We start from the raw sequence: 6,797 nt of genomic DNA on the forward strand, positions 1-6,797 counted from the left end.
ACCCAGGGATGGAACCTGTGTTTCCTGCATTGGCAGGCAGATTCTTTACCACTGAGCCACATTAGTAGTCACTATATCAGACAGTGTAGAATTAGACATCACCTCTACTGCATCACCTATGCCTATGTTCATCTCTGTTGTCCCAGCTCCACTCCTATTGGGTCCAAGTAGTGACCCTTTTTCTCATCCCAGGCTTCTGACATTAACCTTCCCAGGCCCAGCCAAGTCATGACTTGATCCTGTTTGCCATCGATTCAAAAACCTAACTTCTGCCAAGTTGGTCAAAACCAAGGTAACTCGTTCTTTGGGGGAAAGACCTTGGTAACTGAGCTGCTATGGTGGTGGGATGTGCTTTTGAAATCCTTCCACAGTGCAGAGCACACCATGAAAGCAGATTTCCAAAGTGAGGGTTCCATGACCCACTTGGTTTAACATCACACAACTAAGGTACAGGAACCACAGACACAGAAGGAACCTTCTCCATCACCTCCTTCTCTGTTGTAAATGTCAAGCCCTAGTTCAAGCCAAGGAAAGAGTGAATTTGAAGAAAGAGAAGATAGTGGGTAGGGTCAGATGCATGCCAGTGAAGGTTTAAGAGGAGTGAGGTCTTGAGGGGTCTCTGAACTGGGCCAGCTGAGGAGGAGCCATTGTCCCTTGTGGCCTTGAGGGCAGTCCAGTGGTGGAAGCAGAGAATGGATTATATGATGGATGCAGGGAGATGGAGATAGTAGATCCTGGCCACTCATTTTGAAGGCTTACTATCAAAGGCAGGCAGTGAGGTATCAAAGAAAGAACGAGGACTGCTGGATCCTCATCTGATACTTTCTCATCTGCTAAATGAGTTTTGTTTTGATATTAATAATAGTAGGACAAGATAGATAACAAGTGTAAAAAAGAAAAGAAAAGGCTTTATAAATTGCAAAATTCTGTGAAAATATAAGGCTCGAAACAGGAAGGAATATGGCAGTTGCTAGACGGGGCAAGGACACCAAAGAAAATTTGGGGGGAGTGGCTCTAATTTTAATATTGGGGTGATCATTACATATTAGGAGAAAAAAAGGGGGGCTTCCCTAGTGGCATAGTGGATAAGAATCCACTTGCCAATGCAGGGGATACGGGTTCAATCCCTGGTCTGGAAGATTCCACATGCCTCGGGGCCACTAAGCCCATGTACCACAACTGCCGAGCCCACGTGCTGCAACTATTGAAGCTCAAGTGCCTAGAACCTGTGCTCTGCCACAAGAGAAGCCACCGCAGTGAGAGGCCCACGCACCATAAGGAAGAGTAGCCCCTGTTCACTGCAATGAGAGAAAGACCCAGCACAGCCAAAAATTTAAAAAAAAAATATTTTTTAAAAAGGAGGAAGCATGTGGAAAGGGAAAGATCGAAGGGGAAAAGGAGTATCATTGAACAAACCTATAGAGGAGGGTGTTTGGGGGGAAGGAATAAATGCATTTTTTTTTTTTAAACTGGAGTGAAGGCTGATTAGAGAGAAGCTGGTTGGAGCTAAGAGTTGACAAATGTTTATCAGAGGCACCCTGCTTTTTGTTCCCAAGGGAATAATAAAAAGAATAACACGTCTTTATGTTGTGCAGAGTTTTACGGCTTATTAAGTGCTGTCACAGACATGACCGCATTTAATGACTCTGCCAGACAATCCTGGCTGTGTGGTGTTCTGAGCCTCAGTTCACAGCTGGGGAACCCAGGGCCTGGAGAAGTGTGGGACTGAGGTTACGGAGCTGGTACGCAGCCACGCACTGGGGTGGGAGCCCCTGATCCCAGGGCTATTTGGCTGGGCCTGCATCCTTCCCTCAGCGCCCTCTCTAAACTGAAACCTGGCCCTTCCCCGCAGCTCCTGCCCTCACTGACTCACTGGGAGGGGCCCCTGTTCTTCTTTACTCCCTAGAGCCAGTTTCTGACCTTTAAGACAACACCCTCTCTCTTCCCTTCGCCACCCTCTTCCCTAGCCTGTCTCTCCCTTTGGACTAAGCTGTTGGAATAAAGGCAGGTTTGGAGCATATGGAGATAGCAGCCACTTTAGACCTGCCCCGCCACTCCCCACGCTGCCCCGGAGATTCCCAGGGGAAACAGGCACCCAGGGCGATGGCAGGAGGTGCAGGCTGTGTTCTGTTTTACTGGACCGCCCAGCACCCGGGGCTCTCTGATCAAGCTGGGATGGAGCCCTGGGCCTAGCCTGAAAGAGGGCCTCTCTCCCAGCCCTCCTTTGTTTTGAGCCTGATTCTCCTTTCTGGCTAGTAGCTACCTGCAGAAGCAAAGGCACGTTTACTAAGGTGTGGGTGAAGGGGAGAAAGTCACATTCTTGTGTGACTTCTGGATGCTTGGTGACCCCACCATGCGTAAGTAAACCTGACCCAAGCATCATCCTGGAATCTGACCAATCAGATTAATGTTCCCTCTTCTTAAGGTGGAGAGCAGAGAAGACGTGGCCCAGAGGCTTTCCCTGGTGGGGAGGAGGGTAGGGCCTTTCTCTGCCAATCCATCTGAGCTGGAAACTTCCGGCCCTCATTCTCCCTCATCCCCTGACATCCGTACCCCTCAACCCCAATTCTTCCACTGCCATTACCTGACTCTCCCAGACCACTGCACAGCCTTCCCTGAAGGCTGTCCCTCTCCAGTCCACTACTTACTCAGCCCCTAGAGTGACTATTCTGCAAATGGAAATGGGCTGAGTCATTTCCCTATTTCTGATCTTTCAATAAAGCTAATGACAAGGGACGCTGGTGAAAATGACAGAGTTCCAGGCGCCTAGACGGAGGCCTTGGGGCCATCTATATTTCTTATCTGGACAAATTCCGCATAGAAATCTTTAGCCAGCCTATATTTGCTCGTGAGGAGGAATGAATTTTCCGCCAGAGCTCCCTCCCCCACCCCCTTGGATACCTTAAGGGGCTCCTCATAATCTATAGGGAAAAGGCCTCCATCGGCCCTGCCTGCCCCCACAGCCCCACTGTCCCTTCACCACCACCCCCTATCATGAATTCTAAATTATTGCCATTCTTCACACACCCTAAGATGACCTCCAAGATTTTATATGTGAATCTGGGACTTCAGTGGTGGTCCAGTGGTTAAGAATCCACCTTCCAGGACACGGGTTTGGTCCCAGATCAGGAAACTAAGATCCCACATGCCGTGGGACAACTAAGCTTGCACATCGCAGCAAGAGAAGGCCGCGTACCTGGAGGCAACGAAGACCCAGCACAGCCAAAAAAAAATTTTTACATGTGAATCCTGTGGCCCTCAAATATGTCTTCCCACCTTCCCACCTGCAAACTCCTATTCAACCTTCAGAACCCAGTCTGGTGGATTCCCCTTTTCTCAGTCATCTTCCAGTGCCATCTGCATCTCCTTCTGCCACATAAACTGGGCAGCCTCCCTGTGCTAAGGGCTAGCAGTCGTTAGCAGTTACAGATAGGTGACAGCTTGGATTAGAATGGAGAAAGTGGACAGAATTGAGAGGTAATCAGGAGGAACCCCTGTATGATGTGGTGACGGGTGGGCTTCAGGGGCCGAAGAAGCGGGTGTCGGAGGACTTGACTCCTAGGTTACAGGCTAATGAGTCCCCTCTCCTCCCAGATGGGGAGTGCTTCAAAGGTGAAACCATGTCTTGTTTATCTCTTCATTCCCTGCCCCGTGCTGGCCTGGTTGGGGGAGTTTCTTCAGACCCAGGCAGGCCTGAGCCTGCTAGGAAAGCAGTATCAGGGAGTCCAGCCAGGAGGTGCGGGAAAGACAAAGGCGGAGCCCAGAGCCAGGCCTGAGGAAGGGGGAGGCTTCCAGGTGAGGGGTCCTGGGATGTGCTCAAGAAGTTTCACTACAAGCTGCCTCAGTCACTGGCTTTCTGTCCCAACCCGCTCTCCTCCCTTGATAAAAGGACCAATGCCGATTGGATATTAGAAGGTCTGGAGTTTGAAAACTAATTTTGAGACCTAATTCTACCCCTCTTCACCATCCCCTGGCCTTGGGAAGGTTGTTGCTTCTCCCAGGGCCTTTGAGAATATTCTCTCTCTTTCTCTCTCTCTCTCCATCACTGCTCTGTCTTACACGCACACACACACACACACTGGTTGGCACACATAGATGTTCATTAAATGGCCATGGTCACCAACCAGGAGGGGTGTCAGACTGTCCAGCCCAGAAGCATTTACTGGAGGTGGTGTTTGAATCCTGACTGGGCCGCTTACTTGCAGTGTGACCTCGGGCACTGAATTTGAGCCCTCCCGCCTTAGTTTCTCATCTGTTAACAGGACATAATAACAGTATCAACCTCGTGGGTCTATTGTGCGGAATAAATGACACGGTATGTCAACTATGTCTGGGAAGTACCCAATAAGTGTGAAGTGTTATTGTTAGCATTTCTGGTCATGTAATTATTGATAATTTTATGTCTTAAATAAATAGAAACTTCTGGGTCACAGCCTGGTTGGCCTGGCAGGGGGCCCAGGGCTGGAAAGGGGCCTAAAGCCTTGGGCATGGGAATGGAAATGAAGTCAGGGCCCCTGGGCCTTTGGCCTGGGGATTGGTAACGGGCAGGCAGGGACTGGGAGGGGAGAGAGAAGAGAGAGAAAGGTGGGGGTGCAGGGTGGAATTCGAGAAGAAATAAAGCCAGAAAGAGAAAGAGTGAAAAAACACCACCACTGTGGCTAGGGAAGCAGCTCTCAGAGAACAGAAACCCTGGAAACCGGTCTGGGCAGTCCTGGAGCCAGGCTGGGTCAGCTGGTGTGGCAGCCACAGGGAGCAGGGCTGGCTTTGGGTGATGCCCGAGGCTTTCTCATTTGACCAGGGAGGCATGTCAGGGGCTCTCCAGGCCTGGCCTGTGACAGTCCCTTCCAGGTCTGGGAGAGAGAGAGAAAGACTGCTTCCAAGAAGACTGGGGCACACAGTGTACTACAAAAAAGCGTAACTCATAAAGCCTTGCAGAGCTGGATTCCGAATTCTGATCAACAAGGGTGCCGAGACCATTCAAGCAGGTAGGAAAGGACAGTGTTTTCAATAAATGGTGCTGGGAAAGCTGGATATCTACATGCCAGAGAAAGAACTTGGACCCTCAGTGTTACACCGTATACGAAAGTTAGCTCCAAATGGACCAGAGACCTAAACCGAAAAACCAAAGCTATAGAACTTTGACAGGATTTCCTTGGTGGTCCATTGGCTAAGAATCTGCCGACCAATGCAGGGGACACGAGTTCGATCCTTGGTCCAGGAAGATCCCTCATGCCACGGGGCAGCTAAGCCCGTGTGCCAGAACCACTGAGCCAAAGCTCTAGAGCCCGTGCGCCACAAGAGAAGCCAGCAACTAGAGAGTAGCCCCTGCTCAACGCAACTGGAGAAAAGCCCGTGTGCAGCAACGAAGACCCTCCACAGCCAAAAACAAATGAAGCTTTTTAAAAAACGAGCTCTTACAAAGGTAGTTGGTATATCAAGACCCACAAAAGGGAGGCCTCTTCAGGGGACTGGTTGTTGTTCAGTCACTAAGTCATGTCTGACCCTTTGCAACCCCTTGGACTGCAGGCTTCCCTGTCCTTCACTATCACCTGGAGTTTGCTCAGATTCATGTCCAGAGTTGGTGATGCTATCTAACCAATCTCAACATCTGCTGGCCTCTTCTCTTTTTGCCTTCAATCTTCCCCAGCATCAGAATCTTTTCCAATGAGTCAGCTCCTCGCAGCAGGTGGCCAAAGTATTGGAAGCTCAGCTTCAGCCTCAGTCCTTCCAGAGAATATTCATTGGATTTCAGATTTCATCTCCTTATTGAAAAATTCAGGTTTAAATTGAAGAAAGGGAAAACCACTAGACCATTCAGGTATGACCTAAATCAAATCCCTTATGATTATACAGTGGAGGTGACGAACAGATTCAGGGGCCTGGCTCATGTCACAAATCTAAACCCAAGTCGGCCTGCACTTACAGGAAACACCTCTCAGTTAAGGAAACCTCACGTACACATCAAAATCTTCCAGCTCAGCTTTGTTTAGTTATGTTACCTGGAAAATAAGAACTGCTGCCTCATAAGAAACTTCCAGACCTCTCAGCCAATCACATCCTGTTTTAGCACTGCCTCTGCTGACACTTTATAAAACTCACTCTTGCCTAAAATCTCTCAGGAAGGATGCCCCAGTGCAGTAGGCACTATACTCCTCAATCTATTGATTATTTTCCTTTGAATAAAGGACAGCAAACTCATTACTGAATTATATTATTTTTGTCATTTGACATCTTCTAGAAGAAAACATACAGAAAAATCTTCAGCAGTGCTTTCTTGGTTATGACACCAATATCACAAGACAAAAAGGAAAAAAAAAAAGATAAATTGGCATCCATCAAAATGCAAAACTTTGGTGGATCAAGGAAAGTGAAGTCGCTCAGTCGTGTCTGACTCTTTGCAACCCCATGGACTGTAGCCTACCATGCTCCCCTGTCCATGAGATTTTCCAGGCAAGAGTACTGGAGTGGGCTGCCATTGCCTTCTCCAGAGGATCTTCCCAACCCAGGGATCGAACCTGGGTCTCCCGCACTGTAGGCAGACACTTTACCGTCTGAGCCACCAGGAAAGTCCACTTTGGTGGATCAAAAGATACTATCAAAAGAGTGAAAAGACACAAGAGAAGCTTGAGCACCACAATGAAGAGTCGCCCCTGCTCACCAAAAGTAGAGAAAGCCCATGTGCAGCAATAAAGACCCAGAGCAGCCAAAAATGAATAAAGAAATAAGTGGGGGAAAAGAAAAGACCCGGTGCAGCCAAATGAATAAATAAATAAAATAAACATTTTTTTTAAAAGAAA

Source organism: Cervus canadensis, chromosome 30 (genome assembly GCF_019320065.1).
Source record: "Cervus canadensis isolate Bull #8, Minnesota chromosome 30, ASM1932006v1, whole genome shotgun sequence".
Lineage (NCBI taxonomy): Eukaryota > Metazoa > Chordata > Mammalia > Artiodactyla > Cervidae > Cervus > Cervus canadensis.